The sequence below is a fragment of the Bombus pascuorum genome, chromosome 7, assembly GCF_905332965.1.
Source record: "Bombus pascuorum chromosome 7, iyBomPasc1.1, whole genome shotgun sequence".
NCBI classification, from domain to species: domain Eukaryota; kingdom Metazoa; phylum Arthropoda; class Insecta; order Hymenoptera; family Apidae; genus Bombus; species Bombus pascuorum.
Genome location: NC_083494.1, coordinates 3,794,960 through 3,817,675, shown reverse-complemented (window position 1 = coordinate 3,817,675; position 22,716 = coordinate 3,794,960). Strand labels below are relative to the sequence as shown.

General features: G+C 34.4%; 1 protein-coding gene and 1 long non-coding RNA gene across 2 annotated transcripts in view; one reads left to right on the top strand and one right to left on the bottom strand.

The window, feature by feature from the left end:
• Positions 1–22,716, top strand: part of LOC132908700 (uncharacterized) — a 321,053-nt gene that overhangs the window by 129,704 nt on the left and 168,633 nt on the right. The gene's annotated exons all lie outside the window — the stretch shown is intronic.
• LOC132908688 (vesicular acetylcholine transporter-like) overlaps positions 1–22,716 on the bottom strand; it is a 208,391-nt gene that overhangs the window by 140,741 nt on the left and 44,934 nt on the right. Inside the window, exon 3 of the mRNA XM_060962906.1 lies at positions 7,865–7,956. The gene's annotated coding sequence lies outside the window, so the exon portion shown is untranslated. The remainder of the gene's footprint in view (positions 1–7,864; positions 7,957–22,716) is intronic.

The following is a 22,716-nucleotide window of genomic DNA, read 5'->3' as shown; positions in this document are numbered from 1 at the left end:
TGAATGGAATTGAAGAGCAAAGAAGCAGGATATTGCTTGTCTTGTTTTTCGAGACAATCCTAACGATTGGAAGAAAGAAGACAATATTGAACGATTGGTTCCTCGCATCTTGAGACACACGGCATAATTACAGGCACACTTCAAGTTGCAGAGGCAGCGGCAAGAGAAGTTCGATTTATGGAGGTAAACTTCGACCTGTAGAGCTCTGGCTATTCTATTGGGTTGGCAACTAAGTGATTGCGGATTTTGTCATTAGGTGGTAATCTCTTACATTTTAAATCTACTATTATTTCATAATTAATTAACAAATAAATTCCAGCTGTTACTAAAGTTGATGAATGAACTAATAAAGATACTGGTGTAGGAGCTATTATTGCTGCTGGCAATCAAATTATGAATATTAATTGAGCACTATTTGTAAATACTATTTAAAAAATATAAATAATATAAACATATTTATATTATAAAAAAATAAATTTCATCTTCCAAAAATTATTATACAGGAAATAATTATTAATAAACTTGAATCTCCCATTAGGCGGTAATGAAAAAATCCGCAATCACTTAGTTTCCAACCCAATAAATTAGAGTTATAGAGGTAAAATAACGCATCTGAATAGGTGGCAAATAATTCGAGTTAACCCCTTGCCATACTTTTACGAGTTTGAGTCGCGATGAGAATTTTGAGCCAAACTTGAATATCACGAGTCAGGCTCGTGGTCTAATTTCATGTCAAACGTGAATATCACGAGTCTCAGTCGTAGTCCTAATCTTGGGCCAAGTATGAATGTATCTAATGGTATCTTTTTTCTAAACAGGAGCACAGCTATCTACGTGTCGCATCGGTTCGAGATTATTTCACGCTCCGCACGTAAGGTGAGAGATTCGTACTCCAATTGTGATAGTTATTTCAAAATTTATTATAAAACTGACAGAGTAACGGTACAGAATGTCACATTAACAGAACAGAAATAGGAATGGAAGGATTTTAAAATCAAGGGTTTGGTTCCTGTGGAGGGGTTATCGCTGGATGCCGTCACATAGGTATGCTGTTATTGCTTAATTATAGTTTGGATGGCTATGGTATGCGAACTGGTATGTAAAATATGATTATCCTATATTCCGAGATCACCGTGACATACGCACTCAGTCGCACGATCTCATGTTTTAAGTTCCGGCACTTTGTCTCCGTCGCTTCGGCTCTTTTCCTGACCATTCAGGCGCAACGTTTGAGCTCGGATTCTTCCGAGTTAAATGATATGGCAAGGGGTTAAAGTGAGTTTTATTTCAAATTCTAAGGATCAAAATTGTAGTCTCATAGTCTTCAGAGGTTGGCGTTATCGAGGTTCGAAGAGCTACTGTCGTTTGTCCAACGAAACGATAGAGTAGACATAAAGAAAACGATATTGCTGCGGCTGCAGCTATTGGGTTGATAACTAGCGACACTCGATTATGAGAGTTTACGTTGATAAGTTCGCTAATTCCGTTAGTATGTATAAAATTGTAGCTATTTAATATTGATCAATTGCAGCTGCGAATCAAATTGATTTATTATATTGTGAAACCAACAATATTCTCTCATGGAAACTGGAAGAATGTCAATGCCGCGGCATGATTGATTAAAATGTACTTTACAGAGCCGAGCTTCGAGCTTCGACCTATCTCCTCAATAGGGATAATAATAATGTTAGGGATAATAATAATTTTTCATTATGTGGATCATCATTTTTGTGGACTTTCATCGCAGTTAAAATTCCAACGGGAAAGAAAAATTGCCCAGGAATGGAAATGCAAAAAGTAGTAAATATAGAGTTTCATTTCCATTATACGTATTTCTCTCTTCTTTAAGAACCTGGATTCGTGCAATGGAATCTCCGATTTCATAAATGCAAAATTTGAGAAAGACATTTCTCTTTATGCACATATTTCAGATTACTAAATACCTTCACAGACGAGTAGTGTGGAACTCGACAATAGCATCGTACTACAAACTCAGTAAAATATCTAAGTTCACACTTGGACAATAAACTAACTGACTTGGAAGCAACACATTAAACAGAAAATAAAACGTATCAAATTAGTTAAGGAGCAATTAGACTCGCTTATCTCAATAAAATCGAAACTTAGCAGGAATAACAAAATTTAAATATAAAAATGTGTAACCAATTTGGATATATAGAATCCAGCTGTAAGGAATGGCAGTCAAGTCACAGATTCGAAAAATTGAAAGTCAACGAGCTAAGATCCTCCCTGCAATCATGAACGCGCACTGGTATGTTAGAAATTACGATATTCGCAAAGCATTGCACATCCTATCCTAGAAGAAATCAAATGACTTTCTAACAAACACAAAAGCAGAGTCGAATTTCACGTAAATTCCACTGTGGCAAATTGTTGCATTATACTAACTATTACATTGCAGTTACACTACAATGGCAAACTGTCACTTACATTGTTACATTAGTCTTACTGTATTCAGAAGACTGAAACGAAAATACTCTTTAGACTTAATATAATTTCTTCCTTAACATAATTTTCCTCTCATCGTACAAACAACAATACTACTGTAAATAATTAGAGTGCTTGTTGCTTGAAGTAGCAGAATCCACAGGTACTTTTTGCCCTAACTATTTATAACTATTTATGAACTATACTAACTTTAATAATTATACTAACTACTTATAAACATTTATAAGTATTTGTAAATATTATGATACAGATACAAGTAAATATGAAATTGAAAAAAAATTAATTATAATGTATATAAGGTTTTTCATCTGAGAGTTACAAATGAAATGGAACGTGAAATATTTATATTACAACCTTTAACTTCATTGTAATTCAACTTTTATCAACTTAGAGGAAGAAATTTTAAGAAGAGATTTTTTATTTCGGATAGAGTGGTAGTATTCGTAAAAACTATTAAACTTAAGGGAAACTAAGAGTAGCAAGTGGTGAATCCACTTATCCTATTGCCACGATCCTGACTATACCCAACTGTTGTATCATAATCCACTTCGTCAACTCTTATGAAACTTTTCCCATATTCACTCCACCATGGACAGTGATACATTGTCGTGCTTCTCGCGAATGAGAAGCACATCCAAAATTCATCATCTATAAAACCGTATGATAACTATAGAAACCTGGCCAAGGAGAAACCTGATGCTTCGATTAACACTAGAACTACCACACCAATCGAATTGACTGGTTTTACAAATTTATTTTCAAATTCTTACTTCGTGTTACATTTTTTCCGCAATGATGTAACGAGTTTCGCAACGATAACTAAAAGAATAATATAATGAATTTTATTTTGTTTTTTATGTATTCAAACTCAAAATAATTTTGTACTAAGGCTACTTATACCAATATCAGTTAAAATGACTTGTACTGGGCAAAGTGTAAAAGGCAATCTGTTTATCGAACCTCAATTAACCAGTTTTCTCGTTTTGTACGACTTCGCACACGTTTTTAAAATTTTTACTGTATATCATTCGATATGACGATATCAGTTATCAGGAAAAATCCGGATCGATCGCTAGATCGCTAGATGCTAACACTAAAAATGCCACAGCAGTCAAAACGACTGGTTCAACGATTTTATAAATGTGTGGAGCCTCGTTTAGGGATCATAGTCCCAGATGGATTAATAATACCAAAAATGTACTACATAACATGGAATTTCTTTTGTAAGAAAGTAATAAATCAATAAATATAAAAATATTCTATTGCTACGTATTTTTTAAAGACAAATCATTTTGACTGGTTTTGGTAAAAATAGCTTCGTCTTAACTATCGATAGTTTTAGTTGAGGTAAATAGCCCGTGATAGTATTGAAGAAGTACTAGAGTATAATTAACGGTTTATTTGTTAGACTACTACCAATATACACTTTGTGTGGAATTCACGGTCGCACTAGCGGTTCACAGTTCGCGTTTACAAGTTTGGTTCACAAGCGGTGCGATACAGTGTCGGTTGAACAGATTGCGCGAGGCGAGTTTGGACGATGATTGTTCTAGATGCGTCGCGGGGCTCTAGTCGATTATTAACTGACTGTTCGTCACGATAATGCTACAGAGGAAAACTATGACGGGGTGTGTCTAAGGATGCGAGATCATCAGATTCGTTGAGGAAAGTCTTGGTTCGGAAAGTGAGGGAAATGGACGCCGTTGTTAATTGGCTAATTCTTGCGTTGGTGGTTGGAAAAGGATGCTAACAGCCCTTGAAAGAAAGCATCGTATGTGAGAAAAGCAGATTTCTTGTGTCTTCCCGTAGGAGGTAATAGGTTTAGGGACTGCTAAGAAAAAGACTGTTTATCACATTGGAGGACCTTGGCTAAATAAATCCTAAGATTCATTGTAGGTCCTTGGGTTAACTGAAAATATTCCGTGCGGATGTATCGACATTTGGCAATCATTTTATCCAAAGAATAGGGTCTTTGTGTAGCGAGCCACGGGGCAGAAACCGTTGCAAAGTTTACTGTCGAGTGCCGCTACATAGTGTTAAAGTTGCAATCAATTTCAAACTAATAATAATCAAACCCAATATGAAGCGAACTATATATGTGCCACCAACAACTGCCAAGAACCGAATTTTCGCCCCCAAATTATATTACGCATTTGGCGAACTTTGAAAGTAACTTGGTATTATTCCTGACAAAGAATCGGACGATAAATTCCAAATAATATTACTTTGCAGCTGGATATATTGGAAAGAATTATTTCAATGAAACAATGAGAGACCACGTATGTATCTCTTTGATGGCTGACAGAAAATCAGTTTACAGATTCGTATGAAGTATTGCTTTCTCCATTAACAATTTATTTCGATGTTTAAAGGATTCTCTTAACTGCGTTCGATGTGTATATACGTCAATCCAAAACTTTATTTCGCTGTGGTTGATGTGTATACTCGTCGTGTGAAATAAAAAGTTACCATTGACTATAAAAACTCAAAATTTTAGTAAAAAGTAAAATAAATAACATTTAGTGGTATGTTTCCTTTATACTTCCAATAAACCCATTGTGTATTTTATACCAAAAAGCTTGATTATTTGATTATTCCCTTTAGTGCGTATACCGTTTATTCCTCGGATTGCTTTGTGTATTTTGCTGCGTATAACTTTATAACCAGTTTATGTAACTTTATACCACCTACGTCATCAAAAGCAAATCCACTTCGAAGATTTGCCGTCTGCTAAAAAATAGAATCCGTAAGGAGTCACGTTACCACACTGAATTAACTGAATTTTTTTAATTTTCTCGTTTATGAATTTTATTATTTTTTGGCAATTTTTAAGTTTTTAATAACGATGCCTTTTTTAACAATGAAATGTTAATTTTCTATTGAATTAAAATGTAATCCTTCCTCGTTTTGCTTTACTTTTTTTCATAAAATTTATTTAATTAATTGCTTGATTTTAACTACGTACGCCGTAAGGGAGTTTTGAAACTAAATTCCATAATTAACAGATTAATATCAAAACATCAAATGCTTAAAAGATATAAAATACCAGGTTATTGTCTATAATTATCTATCTCCCGAAGAACAAAAAAATACTTGAACATATCCCAATTTTTGTCAAACGAAATGATACGTAATTTGTATATCTGTAATTATATACATACACGGTGCCCTAAAATCTGCCGAATGAAAATTCTATTCTACATGCAGTTTTATTCTACATGCAAAATTAAATTTAAAAAAGAAAAAAAGAACAACATTATCTCGTTAAAGACTTCGTTTTCGAAAAAAATGAGTTTGGAAACTAATCACCTCTTTCATATTGCGAAACTTGCAGTTAATACGTATCATTTTTTCAAAATCGAAGCTTTAAATGAAAAAAATGCTATTCCATTATTCGATTTATTTTCGTATATGCAATCACCACCCGGCCTGTTGTACATGATTTTTGAAACATCCTATGTATCGTAGAAAAATACGTCTACCTGAATCATAAAATTGTGGGTTTCATGACAAAAGTATTTATACAATTTGTCAATTTTCATTCTATAATAAGTCAAGACACATATAAATTATTTTTTAAGATACAAATTATCATCTAAAAACATGGAAAATTTTTTGTTACAAGCCTTCGATTTATCATAAAAGAATCTAACAAAGTGAAGTCGTTACATGCTCGACGATAATAAAATTCCTTTTAGCGGCTAGTGACGTAAGGTCATAAATCATCGTTAAAATTGTCAAATCTAACGTATCCTCTATCCAAAAATACACATTATCCATCAATATCAAAACGTACGTAGCTTCACACACATCACAGAATCACATATTACTCTCGCCACCATCAATGGCGCTTAAAATATCTTTTTCAGGTAAAAAAATACTATGAAAATCCGAGAAATGTATAGACGTAGACGATATCTAAGCAGAGATTAAACTCAGCGAGATGTTGGATATGAAAACCAAGTTATGTAAATCGAGAGTGCATTATGGAATATTGCAACCTGGATTAAGGATAAGTCAATTTTAATACAACTTTGTCATTCAATAAACTAACAGCCAGAAAATCGAAATTATTTTATGTTCCCAGTTGGTTCGAAACTTAAACTCAGCTCTGAAAAATTAAATTAAAAATTTATGACAGAGGTAGCGTAGATTAATATAGAATAATTATTTTACTATCATCAGATACACAGTGTCCTCGAAATCATGGTACAAGCGGTCGGGTGGTGATTTTACGTGTAAAAATAGGTCAAAGATAAAGAATGACAATGTTTTCTTTGAAGCTACATTTTCGAGAAAAATGAGTTTGAAGATTCGTCAGGTACGCGTATGCTAATTGTAAGTTTCGACGTATCCAACTTCTCTTTTTGCTCGTGCTGATAATTTTATTAGTCGAGCAGAGCTATGTATGCAGCAACGCGGTCGATGTTTTGAACATCTGTTACGTTAATAAAATGACTTTTAAAAAGTGGTACTTTTATCCTTATTTATGAAACCATTTTAAACACGGATACTGCAAAAATAAGATAACAGCAATGACAGGAAGTAAATTGTGACATTGTTCATGTATGTATATAAATATCAACACAAGAGGAAAGAGAAGTCGGATATCTCGAAACTCACGAATTAGTACACGGTCACCCGACCGATCTTCAATCTCATTTTTCTCGAAAACGAAATCTTAAACGAAAAAATGTTATTCTTTTTTTCCAACTTATTTTTACACGCAGAATCACCACCCGACAGTTTGTACCGCGATTCCAGAGGCACCCTGCGTATATAAGCTTAACGGATGTAGATTAAATAAGATCAAATAACTGCAAATGTTTCCTCTAAGGAAAAATGTACGTTGTAACTGGCTTGACGAAGTATTATTGTAAGCAAATGTGTGTTACGGTGGTGGTGTTGTTGATATGAAATTTTTAATTCAGAAAGGATTGCAGAATGCTATATCGCGTGGACCTTGATCTCCCTACGATAAATATTATCCACCCTCGGTAGCGTTGGTAACGAGATCGTATCTGACGGCGTTGCGTGTCATTTGCATATTTCAGCCGGAGGCATCGAGTAGATCCTTGCTTTTGGCAATGTGAAATGCAGAAGGGTGGCAACCGCGGTTCGATTTACATTTCAGTATCGAAACGGTCCTTCTACCCCCAGGTGACTAACGTGGCTTAAGCAGAGTGGCAAGAGTAAATAACGTTTGCTCAAGTTTCACGTGTCATTGATGTCGCTTTGTAATTGTAATAGAAAACAAGTTTTCAACGAAGAAATATTAATAATTTCTTTCTTTGTTAATCTTCTAGTCAACGAGAGAATGGGAGCAAATACTAACAACAAGACCCACCATTTTTACCAATTTTCTTAACAAAGGATAAACAATGCGAGTACTTACCGTGGCAGGACATGGCGAACTGTCCCGGGAGAGACTGCCGAGAGTCACCAATAACCGACGCGAAGCCCCCAACACCGAATCTCGCCATCCCTCTGTAAAAATAAATACAGAACTCTGTTATTTATCGAAGAACAGTTTTTTAGGCTTTATGTGGCAGTCATATTTGCTTAAATGAATTTTTCATTTTTTCATGGATAACTTGTAACTACATATATTCCAGGAAATTAGAATGTTTTAAGCAATGTTATAATATATTATATAAATTATATATATGTAGTGGCACATGAGCTAGAGGGCAATTCGAGTCACGTTGTTGTTTCGCGCCCCGGAGCATCAACATCGATAGGATATACATAATGCAAGAATAAAACAACCCGAGCAAAACACTGTCGTCGCTATGTGTAACCGTCAAACAAAGGCAAATGGAAACTTTTCGGTACCCCCTCGATCAGTATAAATAAACGAACGCGATCGTAAGGTGACCAGTTTTTCAGTCTCAGTCTCGAGCGATTTTAGTAGCGATCAACACAGTTTTTAGCGAATCTCACTGCTAGGATAAAGATTGTTTGTCCGTTTGAAGGACCTTAGTTAACTAAATCCTAAGATTTATATCGGGTGCTCAGGTTAGCTGAACATGTACTGTGGAGATGCATCGACATCTTGCCCGAAGAATAGGTCTGTGTGTGACGAGCCACGAGACAGAAACCGTTGGAATGTTTACTGTCGAGTGCAGCTACAACTATTTCTTTTATACTGATTCGAGCTATACAATTACTCTATACCTCTATTAGGTAAAACCGTTCATCCCGTGACCGCGGCTACGTTTAGCGACTAGTTGCCACTTCGAGCCCAAGCTCATTATCGCAAATCTCGGACAATTATAATCGGGTTAACTTATAAAGATTAAAGTATTGGGGATTTTCCAAAGAATTCCAAAGAGAAGTCCCGGTGTCCTTGCATCTTCGACATATATATTATACAAATATAATATATTATTAAGTATCCTAATACAGGCGAAGCTCTGCAGCTTGAAAATCTCAATAAGACTACAATTTTGTTTATTCCCTCACGCTTTGCTGCGAAGACCTCTAGAAGCCGAAATAAAACTCACTTTAGCTCGAATTATTTGCCACGTGTGCAGATGAAAGACTAAAAAGGAAACACCCAATAGACCTCATAAAAGATATAACTTAGAAAAAACGAAGCTGGCACCCCGCTGGGGGTAGCCACCCACATGCTATATTTATTTTTATTTTATTTTATTTTTTTTTTCACCAATAAGATATAACACTTTACCAAATGTCCTTCAGGAAAAATTGTAAAAAAAAAAACAAAATAAAAAAAAATAAAAAAAAAACGTGTGCAGATGCATTATTTTGCGTCCGTAAGTCGAATTTAGAATAGCCAGAACTGTACAGGTCAAAATTGAACTTTTATCGCCGGTGCCTCTGCAAGTCGAAGTATGCTTCTAGCTATACCGTGTGTCACAAGATGTGAGAAACCAATCGTTCGATATCGTCTCTTTTCTTTTGACTGTTAAGATTGTCTCGAATAACGTAAGACAAGGCGTATCCTGCTCCTTCGCGTTTTTCGTCGGTCGAACGCGTAATTGTCATCATCTTCCGCATCTTTAACTTTTGCATCCATATACGTCGAATAAAATAAGTTTTGAAAGAAAGCTTGAAACACTAACACTTTGTGAAAAGGAGAATATAACTGTGCCTTCTTACAAAGCACTCGTATGTCGAATTTTCGTTCGTTACATCGCTTTCACTCGGAAATTTCGATAAGTCGAAACTTTAGAATCTCCAGAATTCGAAGGTTTTAGCTCTTGTCTTGAGGTTGCAGTTACTGATGTTCGACTGTACTTACGAACGAACACGTAAATACACACTAAAGGTAATTATTTACAAACATGATGACTCCTAATGACAGGGAATGACTCCTCATCCATTTCGATGATCTTTAAATATGTTGTGAAGCTTATTATTCTGAACTATTTTCCCTAAATATATTACCGTCGCTCAGCCTTAGGTTCCAAGATTTTTTTTTATTATTTATTTAATTTGTACTTGTATTTTGGCTATGAAAGGTAATAATTCGCCATATAACTTTTCCCGATATTCTATAGCGTTTAATTTATCCTTTAGAAAAACAATTTCTCTTAACATATCCAGGCATGATCAGTGGTTGCTTGAAAATATCGGAGAAATAATGCAGAAAATATTTTTCAGTCTCTAATTATTCACAGCGCTGTATCTACTGGCTCTAATTAATACATACACATGTACGTTTAATATGAACAGACAAACAAAATGTACTCGTGAATAACATCATGTTAGTCATATTGCAAAATTCTTATTTCGACGCTAATATAATTTTGATAATCGAATAACTGTATTTCTCGATATAATGGAGCAAATGTTTCTAGTGACATTATATTAATTATAATATATAGCAATAAATTCAATAATCATAAATTTTAATATACAGATTTGTTACCAATTAGTCTCGCTTTAAATGAAAATCTTAAGAAATACGTAATATTAAAATTACATAATAATAAAAATATTTTTACGTATATCTGGCACGTATACATGTATAGTATATTCAAATATTATAGTATATTCAACTATTCTAAATATTCTATTCAATATTCAAAAGATTCTAGATCAACGACGAAATAAAATTTATAAGACAGGGGCAACGTGTATCCCAGCGTATGGCTATCGTTATTTATCCGAACGACCTGTTTTATCGCGTCGAATATTTACCAGCGCGTGGCATAATGCGAATAAGAAAACAGAATACAAAGTGAGAAGGGGAGCAGCGACAGGGTAATCCGCAAGGGAGTTTCATATTGCTGGATTAAGCGTTCAACTTCCACCTTCGACTCTGTCTCTGTTTCCTTGCTCGGTGTCTTAAGCCTGAACCTGCTAAGTTATGGTCACGACTTTCATTAAACGCCTAGATGACGGATCGCTTTGTCTCGTTTAGATTACGGTCGGCGATGAAACCAGATTTAATCACGGGAGAAAATCCGATATTTGGCGGCGACCACCATCGTTACTAATCCGCGAACATTTCGTTGTAATATTCTCGAAACGTGCTCCTACGTAACTGATGTAATTAAAGCGAGCTGTCTCTACGGTTGCGTGTGCATAAAGAGGACTTTATAACTGCCAAAGTATATATTTCGTGCTATAATAAAAATTAGTTGAGTAAATTATGTTTTTAGCGCTTGCTACTTTACGTTCAAGTTCCTATTATTCGAAATCGACAGGTACGCAGGAAATACAAGGATAGAACAGCAACACATTCAAATCAGCTGGCTGCTGCAGCGAGCAAAACTCTCATAGAAAGAAGACTAAAAAGAAAACACCATACTAAAAAAATAAAATAGACAAACTCGAAGATCCCACTGGGGGTAGCCATCCACATGTTATTTAGCAAAAAAGTTAGAAAAATTTACCAAATGTCCAGCTGGATAAATTGTAAAGTACAAGTTAAATAATAATAACAAAGTTCTTATTATTTTTATATTCTTAATGTACATAATATGGAGATTTTTTATAGAAAAGTCTCTGTGAGAATCTTCAGAGAAATATTTTATTTTGTAGGATATTATACATTTTATAAATTATCAAATTATATTATTTCCTTATTGTTCACATAAATGTCAGCCGCGTAATTGTGTACCATAAACTATTTATATTTCATGTGACATGAAATCCGTAATTTCATATAAATAAATTTACTGAACCCCAACAAACTCTTCGATTCAATTCTTCGATTCTCTCGCTAAAGAATTCACCGTTGCGTACAACGCTCAACGACCGATCACGACGATCAACGATAGAATGTTCGATAAAATTACATTTTTGTGTCTTTACGGGAAACATAATAAAACGAGGGAAAAGAGATGAGAAACTCGTTTATGTAAGAAGGGAAGAGAAATCTTTTCGTTCGATAACGCGATAAAAGTGACTCTGCTGCTGCACACAATTACAGGCATAAATTCATAAACCGTAATAATAATAAAGTTACAGCGTAAAACCAGCTACGAGGGAGAAAGAGTGAGAGAGATACGGTTGCAACGTGGCCACCAGCCGGCCTCCGGATTAATAAATCTCAATTACGCGAGTTAATACCGAGGGCAATTCTCTCCCCTGGCCGCTGGTGTTCGCAAGGAACCGGATACGAGGGTGAAGGCATTTCTATCGGGCATTGTCGCTGGAACAATGACGATGACGATTCTGCGGAACCACCTTCGCTCGTGTAAAGTGTGATCGTAACGTTGTTGAAATTTATCGCCGTTTACTGACAGGACCCTCTCTCGTTAATCGTCTTTACGTGAAAAGATTGCAGACTATTTTAATTATTTAAAAAAAATTTTAATTATTACTAAGTACTTATACAATTTTATATTAATTCTGATTAGATTACTTTCTCTCTTATTATTGTTTAATATTCTACGTTTGAAGAGTGTTCGTAGAAAATACTATAAGTGCCAAGAAACAAGCTTTTGGGAAGGAAACGACAATTTGTTCATTAACATTAAGTTCAAATTTATGAAAAAGAAAAATGTATCTGTAGAAAAAGCTTGTGTGTGCCATGGCTTAGTTGTAAAGGAAACCTAATGTGTCATTTGTCTTGATGGATGGCATAGACAAAAGTCAAGAAAGAATTAACTAACGTTTATTGGTATTTATATTTTTCTTCACAGAAATGACGTTGTGACACTATCTTCTACCATTGTTAATAACTATTTTGGGAGAGGAAATTGCAATTCAATTGTATACTATGGTATTCTCATTGCTATGTAGAACATTTTCCACTAGAAACTCAAAATTTGTCAATCCTGGAACTTACAGTGTTTTCACTCTTCTATTCTTCTATATAGAGTGTTCCGAAAATTATAGTACAGCAAGTCTGTTGATGATTATACACGCAGAAATAAATCGAGAAGAGAAGAATAACATTTTTTCGTTTAAGGCTTTGCTTTTGAAAAAATGATACAAGTTCCCTACAATTTCCTAATGATACAAGTATTGACTACAAGTTTCCAAGTATGAGACTCTTATTTCTGCTCGTTTGTATTTTTAGATCCACGGTGTACTCCAAGCATAATAACGACGTTGAAGAATTAAAAGCAAACATTGTTTTGGCAGTCAAAGATTTTAAAAATATGCATAATTCACTACTATGTAATAACTTGGTATATAATAATTCAGTTCAAAAGATGCAGCTGTGTATACAGCAACATAGACAACATTTTGAACGCTCGGTACGTTGATCAGAGGGTTCTTAAAAAGTAGCAATGTTATCCTTATTTGTGAAGCCATTCAAATTAAATAGAATAGAATAAAGGAGAGTAATAATCGATGTGACGGAGATAAGATAACAAAAATAACAAGAAACAAGTCTTGACATCGTCCATGGTTAATAATACAAACATGAGCGAAACAAAAGTTTCATAATTCAAAACTGCCAGGTAATACACGGCTAGCTGATTGGCTTTCCAAACTTATTTTTTCGGAAACGAAGTTTTAAACAAAGAAATATTACTCTTTCTTTTTTTCCCGATTTATTTTTGAACGCGGAATCACTATCCGAACGCTTGTAAGATGATTTCGGAGACACCCCGTACAATATTAATCCTAGCGAAGATCTCTTATTTATCATCCTATAAATCTTCCAACATATGTGATATATGTTCGTGCATACTCAATACCAATATTAATTTTCTAGACTTCGATTCTCCTATTTTCTAATGCAGAATGAGCAAGCTTTCATTCGTCGTATATCTTCAACTATGAAAATAAATCCAGTCATATAACCTTCACGCTGCGAAAACAATCCTGCCCACAGGTGACCATAAATAATATTCCAATTCCAAACAAAGATTCAGTCAGATATCTGGACATGATTCTGGACAGAAGAATGACATGGGAACGACACATCGTAGGTAAATCCAAGTAACTTAAATACAAATTAAAAAAATTCTACTGGCTCATTGGCAGACGTCCCAACTTAAGTGTGCAGAGTAAAATAATGCTATATAAAGTCATATTAAAATCTGTTTGCACCTATGGGATCCAACTATGAGGAACAGCGAGTAATTCCAACATAGAAATTCTTCAACGATTCCAATCAAAAACTCTAAGATCCTTAATAGATGCACCTTGTTATGCTACCAACGAAACAATACATCGCGACCTTAAGATACCTACAGTTAAAGAAGAGATATCCAAATTCAGTAATAGATATAACATAAGAATTAACTACCAGCAAAACCCACTAGTTAATTACTTGACACGACGGATCAGATCCCCAAGCTAAAAAGACATTACCCTGTAGATTTAAAAATTAGATTCAGCTAGAATCATTTATTATTCACGTTATAGTACCTAGCCGGAATAATTTACTTATAATTCTCAATGAGAATTGATTGTAAACTACTTGGAAATAAAAAAAAAAATTTATCTTCAGCTATAAACGTATAAGATTTAATTGTATAAGATTCAAAATTAGGCAAAATATTTCAAGCGAACATGAGTCGCATTCTACCTCGACTCGACATTTTATCTAATAATATTCTACAAATCTCAATTGAATCGAATTACTTATCGCTTATTTAAATTTCTTAATATACGCGTGCCGATTTTAATTTATAAAATAGAATAAGTGAATTTTAGATGACACGTTAAATCGAAAGAAGTTTCTACGTATGAACCGGGAAGACGTATATCGCTTTACATTGCAGAAGGTAATATTAAAGCTGGCGATTTTAATGTTGATATTTCTGTTTTAGCACATGTCAAGTAAACGTCGAGAACTGTCTAGCGATCTAGTGCGTAAACATTGCTGAATCCTAAATGCGTCCTGCTGTTTGCACGTCGAATTAAACCGAAATAAATCATAAATATTAAACGAAGCTTTCAGTCGTGGGATTACGAGGGTTGCAGCCGTCCCCACGGATGGCTCGTCGTTTTACCTCCTCTTTCTCTTCTCTGTTTCTATCTCTGTCGCGTTTCCTCCACGCCGCCGGAAATTGCGCAGGTCCTTACCTTCCTTCCTCTTTCCCGGAGTAGCCGGACGATTTCAATTTCAATGACAATGAAACCTGATAAAGGCGTATCTTTCTCTTTCTCTCTCTCTCATACACACACACACTTTGCGTACGACCGCTGACCAGCGAACGAGCTGACCTTAAGATCAAGTGGCCACTGCTCATCCTTGCAGCGGAAGCACCCTTCTGCGATCTTGGTTAACCTCAAAATTGTGTCAGATATTCCGATATTTCGGAAGAGCGTGCTTGTAAATTTCTTTAAATCGTATTGCGACATGTAGGACGCGCGGAGTAAAATTCGATTATTAAATCAACCGATACTAAAGTATCCTACATTTATCGTGCTCCATCAATATCTAGAATATATAGGGTGGACCATTTAAACGTGAACACTTAGGTATTCCCCTCTTTCTAATTTTTATGGAAAAAGTCCTTAGGACAAAGTTGTATTCTATTTTTTCTATTTATTCTATTTTTTTATTCTTTTATTTTTATTTTTTTGCAAGGTCATTTTCTTCAGAGATTTCAAGATCATTAGTATAAATAGAATGATATATTCTTTTTGCAGATTCTTTTAGACCACAGAAAGATAAACTTGAACTATAACTATGCGGTTTCGATCGTTGTATGTCGAGAAATTTACATGTAATAATCCTAGGAAAGAATTTCTAACGCCGCAAGAAATGGAGAATGCAAACAGATGGTCTGTTAGAAGACTTAATTATATTAGAAGTGTAAGTAAATATAATTTACTAACAACAATATAATTTATTAACATATGCTTGTTATTATATAATTTACCAATATATGTAAATGAAACGTAAAAATGACGAATTAGTTCACCAAGCCCAATCATCCTCTCAGTGACGCGCAGTATAACGCAAACGTACGTTTCAATACAAATCCATGAAGCGATAACAGTTCAATAATGTTGGAAAGTATCGATGCAAATTTCTTGAGACACAACGATCAAAAATAATACGGATCGACAATTTTGTCTTTTTGTGCTCTAGAAGAATACGCAAAAAAGAATATGTCATTCCACATAGAAAAATACCGATCACCTTGAATTCTCTGGAGAAAATAAAATAAATATTCTAATCTTAGAATAAAGTAATCTTACCGCAACATATGCACTTTGAAATGGTATAACTTTGTTCCGAGGACTTTTTCTATAAAACCATAAAAAACGGAAATTTTTTAGTGTTACCATTTAAATGATCCATCCTGCATACAAAGGTTAATTATATTCGCAATATTTCTTCGGCGATAGTCGAACACCGTAGTATGGATATATGAAATTGTCTGGCAAACTTATCGTAATTATGTAAATACATATTTTATAATTAAACAATTATATATATAATATATTTATAATATATCTTTTTAATATTTAAATTATAATTATATATTATAAGTATATTATATATATATTATAAAATATAATATAATATATTATTTACTTCTACAAAATTATATATATATATATATGTGTGTGTGTGTGTGTGCCAGTATCGTTAATAACTGCAGTTAACAAATGCAAATGCAATTTTGAAAATTATGCTCCTAATCATATTTTATAACATTCAAGGTGCAGAATTAATATACAATCTACATGAGATAAATTTCCAACTATCATTAGATGTTGTAACGCTCGTAGCTGTCCAAACATCAACACGTACCTTCGCATTTTGACTGCCTTAAATAGTTGCAATTTGCCTATTTAGAAGAAACAAAAAAGGAACAAAAATACAAAGAATGAAGAGCTTAGTTTTGTTTTCCAGCTGTGTTACTATGAAATATTCTATAATAATTAATCAATTATTATTTAATACAATCTGTGTCTAATCTACCTACGTCTAAATATTATATAATTATGTAAGTTTGTAATTGTATACAGTGATACATAATAAATCTTTCATGAGATTTTTAATTAAAAAATATATTTAAAGAAGAGATTACACCTAAATACAAAATAAAGTCATAACTCTACTCTGCCTTTTATGAATTTTCCACACATCGAACAAATTCTTCAGCAGTCGATCCTTCATACCGCACAAATAAATCGGTCGCAGATTTATTTTTTACGCTGTCGTTCGATTAACAAGATCAACGCGTTTCGCGCTTTATAAGCGTAATTAAATCGTAATTAGGGCGTAATTAACGTCACGAAATTGATAAACCGTAAGGTGGTACTTGAAGAGAGGTTGTAAAAAAGCTCTGCAAGTGCCCAGAAAAAAGTTTTTCAAGAGAAAGGAAGGTTGCTTATTCATTAAAGTAGACCAAATTCGTGAAAAAGAAAAAATACGTCGCGACCTTAAGATACCTACAGTTAAAGAAGAAATATCCAAATTCAGTAATAGACATAACATAAGAATTAACAACCAGCAAAACCCACTAGTTACTCAATTACTTGACACGACAGATCAGATCCCCAAGCTAAAAAGACATTACCCTGTAGATTTAAAAATTAGATTCAGCTAGAATCATTTATTATTCACGTTATAGTACCTAGCCAGAATAATTTATTTATAATTTTCAATGAGAATTGGTAGTAAACTATTCCAAATAAAAAAAAAAAAAAAAAGAAAAGTGTATCCGTAGAAAAGTCTGTATGTGCCATCTCTCAGTTGTAAAAAGAACTTAATGATCTATTAATTTAGATGAATGGCACAGACAAAAGTAAAGAAACAATTAACTAACGTTCACTGACACTTATATAAAAATATATAATCTTCATGTTATCATCTTCTGGCATTATTAATAACTGCTTAGAAAGGGAAATTGCATTTAATTCTACGTTACAGTACTCTCATTAGCACGTGGAGCATTTTCTAATAAACAAATCAAAATTATTCAATTGTGGCCCATTTCTACGGTCATTCTTCATTTACGTACCCAGTGCAAAGTTTGAAAAACTTGAAAAATTCATTATACAATTGCGGTGCTGACGAAGAGCGCACATTCCGCGGATAAATTAAACGACACTTGGTAAATGAAAGCGAACAACTAGGAAGTACGCAAATTACGAAATCTCGACTATCTAAACTCACCACGAAGTACTCTACGAATTCGAACGAACATTCGCCAGTGAAGTAATTTTCGATGTGAAATTTAATTACAGGCCACTACGAGGCAAGGTGAAATCCTAGGTGACACACGTTAATCGTAGAGAATCGCTTTGCTTCGTTTAATCGAGAAATAATTTCTGCAATCTTTTCTGGTAACGATATACAGTAAGTGCAGAAAGTATTCGTACGCTCTTTAAAACATAGTAATTTTCCTCAAATTGAGATAAACAATTGGATTTTATTTAAGAATTTAGAATTTAGAAAGAACTTAGAAGGTCAGTTTATTAAGTGACGTGTAAAAGAAATTTTAAAAAAGTTTCAATTGGTCGAAATCGCGAAGAAAATAAATAAAGGCTGCTTTCTACCATCTTTTTGTCTGCAATGAAAATTAAAATAACACAGTTTGATGATTTATGTCAGGTGTAGACATGCTAAAAATTTCATCGAAATTGGTTAACTTTGCTGTGAGCTATATGTTAAATATGATGGAAACCGCAATATTCTGCGAATTTCGGCCAAAATTTGAAGATTCTTACACCTTTCTGTCACTGTCGCTTTTTCCCACGCCAACCGATTTTCATAAAATTTTCGGTATTATATATAACTGACATAAACCTTTAAAATGTGTTGTTCAAAGTTTCATTATTGGCCCAGATAAAAAAGTTGTAAAAAGCAATCTTTACATTTTTCTTCGCCGTCCAACCAACTGCTACTTTTCCAAAATATTTCTTAGACGTCATCTAACAAACTAATTTTTCCAACTTCATAAGAAACGAAAAAAGAATCAAGTCGTTTAGCCCAATTTTAAAGCAGATATTCCATCGTATAGAGTGTACGAATACTTTCTACACGCACATGATACGTACATGATACTGTGCAAAAATCGTAAACTAAATCCGTTGCTGGTTTTGCAGTGCTAGCTAAATATATATAATTTTAGAAGGAACGTTTCAAAATGATAAATAAATTGGATCAAATTACATATATGTTTAGTGGGACACGCGAGGGAAAGTCAAAAATAAAAATCAACGTTTAGAAATACTAGACAGAGAATGGCAGAAAATATGGAAAACATTCGGGGAAAAATTCTTATTACGAAGAAGACAAAACTGGAAAATACATTTTAATTATCCCGAATCGATCAATAACAAACAAACCATTGGTTAAACCAGATCGATCAAATATTCTTAAATTAAAATTAAAATTAAAATTAAAGTTAAAATTAAGACTAGAATTAGAATTAAAGTTATATCAGTTGGTTCATCCTCTTTAAGAAATAACACGAGAATGAAAAGTAGTTCCAAGAATCTGTATGTATTCGTTCACTCGAAACTTCAGCTAGCTTTTCGTTCGGCGAATTTGACACTGTCGCGGCGCAATATGTAAAAACTTCGAGAAGTACGTAAAAACTTTAAGTCTTGGGGAAAGCAGAACAATCCTCCAACACCTGCGTATAAGAAACGGAAGAAGCGTGAAAGTCATTAAGGGGTGTTCTTTTTTTTCTGACGAGCTGCAAAGCCACGAGGTTTAGCGAAAAGAGCCCGCACCCCAGAGATCGAGATTGGCGTCGCGCAGGGATTTCCACGAGAGAATGGTAAGAAGAAAATCGATGGTCGTTCAAACCGTATCCTCATTCGGGTCTCGGTCGGAACGAAATGGCTTGATTAACCGGCGACGCGTCGTTACTGCGACCACCCTGCTGGTCCAGTATTGCCTAGCAAGGGTAGTCGATGCTCTTGGGGCTGCACCGCACGGTCGGCAAAAGAAAATGTGAGGGGGCGTAACCCCCTCGCTCTTTATTCGCCTTTGCTCGATCACGTCCGCGGTTTTCCTTTACCCTAGTAAGATAAAAAAAGCTTCTCGACAACTTTGCTCGCTTTCATGGCCGCTGCCATGTATTTCCGTTAAAAGCAGTGCCATTCTAGAGAAATCCTTTGACGAGCCATTGGACAATGGCACACTGACACCTGACCATCGATCCAAACAATTTAACCTGTTGGAAGTGAAGTTCTTTGGAATGAAGATTTTTACCAGAGACAAATTACCGTTTTCGACATCCTCAAGGGTTCCCTTTGTCACAAATGTCGTACAATAGGATGGAAGGAATTACGGGACGATAAAATATTTTCGCTTTGATCTGAACATTTTGATGAACTTTTGGGCATACGTATGTTGTACGTTTTAATTTTTGTTAGAATTTAATTATTAATTTATTTGTTCACAGCAGAAACCCTTCGATATAGCAAGTTAACATTGGAAACAAAAAGTGGAAAAGCAAAAAAGAACGAAAAACAAAGACAAGAAGTGAAAAAAGAGCAGAAGATGCGTATACAGATAAAGAAAAAGGACAAAGAATGAGAATAGACATGCAAGAAACAATGAGACAGAGACGCGGTATAAAAGTATCAAAACATGTTACAATATGACATTGTCACAGAAAACGCTTACGAATCCTTAAACTTCTCAATGGTACATCGAGGAAAAACGACTGCGTGATATCCGGACAGTCATTGATACCTTTAGCTATGTAGCAGCACATGAGTCAACGGAAGACTTGAATCGGGAGAGACTCGTATTATTGTGCCTTGGAATACCAACGTTGTTTTGTTTTGCTAAATCTAAAGGTAAACGAACTCCAGACAGAATATTATTGCCGTCATTTGTAATCGTCAACCGGAGTTACATTTGAACTTTTTATAATAACACCTATCAACATATAAATAGACGAACGTGCTCTCTAGGACAGTCAAATATTAGGTTGTCCGAAAAGTGTCTTTCTTTTACAGACGTCTTTTACAACGATGCATCTGTATACAAACACGAAACCTAATCTGCCGAACGTTGTGATTTTTATTTTTATAAAACAAAATGAATCATACGTAATTCGATACAATAATATAAAACGGAAAATATTGTGCATCCATTATTTCCTTATAAAAGGAAAGAAACTTCTTGGACGACCTAATAGTTGAATAGTTAGCGAATAGAAGAGTTGAATTGTTATCGATATGAGTTTCGAGCGAGCGACGATTACAACCGGCATACACTATTTGTGTACTTGTACTTACATTGATTTTAATATAATCGACTATTACGATTATATCACTCGTCTCTTTAATAAACCAACACGTATCCACCTCAGCTATTTTGCTAATGAAGATTATATCAGGTATCATCCTTTTCTTGCTCAATGCCGGAAGATATAAACTATTATGGACACTGTCGTAATAGTGAGCATCGTACTGTGATACTACTAGGTAATTAATTATAGATAACTAACAGGATGCAGTGGAGCGAAACGTCCACCACGGATGATGCTTTTATACAATGCGTTTCGATGCAATGTATTCTATTGTAAGCAGCAAATGTCTGAGATTTGTTTTTTATAATTATATTTAAACACACTTTTGGCATTATCTCTTCAATATCTCCAAGAAACCAGTGACCATGACTGGATATGTTAAGCGACGTTGTTTTTTGTAAAAGGTAAATTGAACGCTGTAGGATATTAACAGATATTATATAGCGAATTATTGCCTTTCTTAATACTTTGACTGCCATGCCGAAATCACATGTTTCGCTCAGGACGCCATGGAAGTATTTTTATTATTCAAAGCATATAATGGCAAAATAATAATAAATTGATGATGTAAGACAACATTCTTCCCCAATGGACCGTTTATCTTATTGGTGATCACGGATGACCACCGTGGCGCCTTGCTAACAGTTGATAGTGACATATTGTTGGAATACAACGATATTGTACGCATAGGCACAAATTCTCTTACACAGACACTACACAGGCATTTGAACAGGGCACTTACACAGGTCATACTCATTACTGTATAGAGAGTGGGGTTCAAAATATTTAAGGGATCATGGGTCATTACCTACGTCTAGTCTGAGAGTAACTGGCCAACTGTCAACAATCCATAAATTCTTTACCTGCATACTTTGTTAATTATACCATATCACTCGCTTATATACATTTGGTTCTGTAGTTCTGTTTAATAAATATCACTGAATATTATTTTAACATAAACATTGTGTCTTCCACAGATTATTAATCTTAACTTTAAGATTAAATTCTAACACATTTAACAAGGCTTCGTTTATTTCAACAAACCATTCGCATTCGTTATTTCATCGTTAACAAATCGTGCAGAATATATTGTTAAAAGGTGTAGAAGATATTACTAAACAGTATTTGCACATTCTATATATAGTAGTGAGTTATGTGCACACTTCTAACTTTAATTATATGATTATAAAGCAGCATTTACGATTATTTTCTAAGGTGTGTTTATAATAATATTCGTAGAGTATCCCTCAAAAGTATGGATGCAAACAGAGTGCTCCGTTAGATGCAAGATTTGTTCTCATATTTTTTTTTTATTGATGTTCTAATAAAAACGTTTAATTGTACAATGGGGCACCTTTTATTTCAAAGCATCTTCTACTTATCGATTATATTCAAAATGCCCTAACTGTCAATTTTCATACAATTTTTACAATTGTAAGAAGTTCAAGCGCTCCGGTCACCAATGACCACTGTGGTATCACAAGAGAAACCATGGCCGGTCATATATGACCAACGTGGCAGTCAAAGTGTTAACTTTTTGCCCTAAAACGAGTGAGACTCGTGGTAAGAAATTTAGGCCAAAAGCAATAACCACGAGCTTGACTCGTGGTACTTAGTTAGGACCACA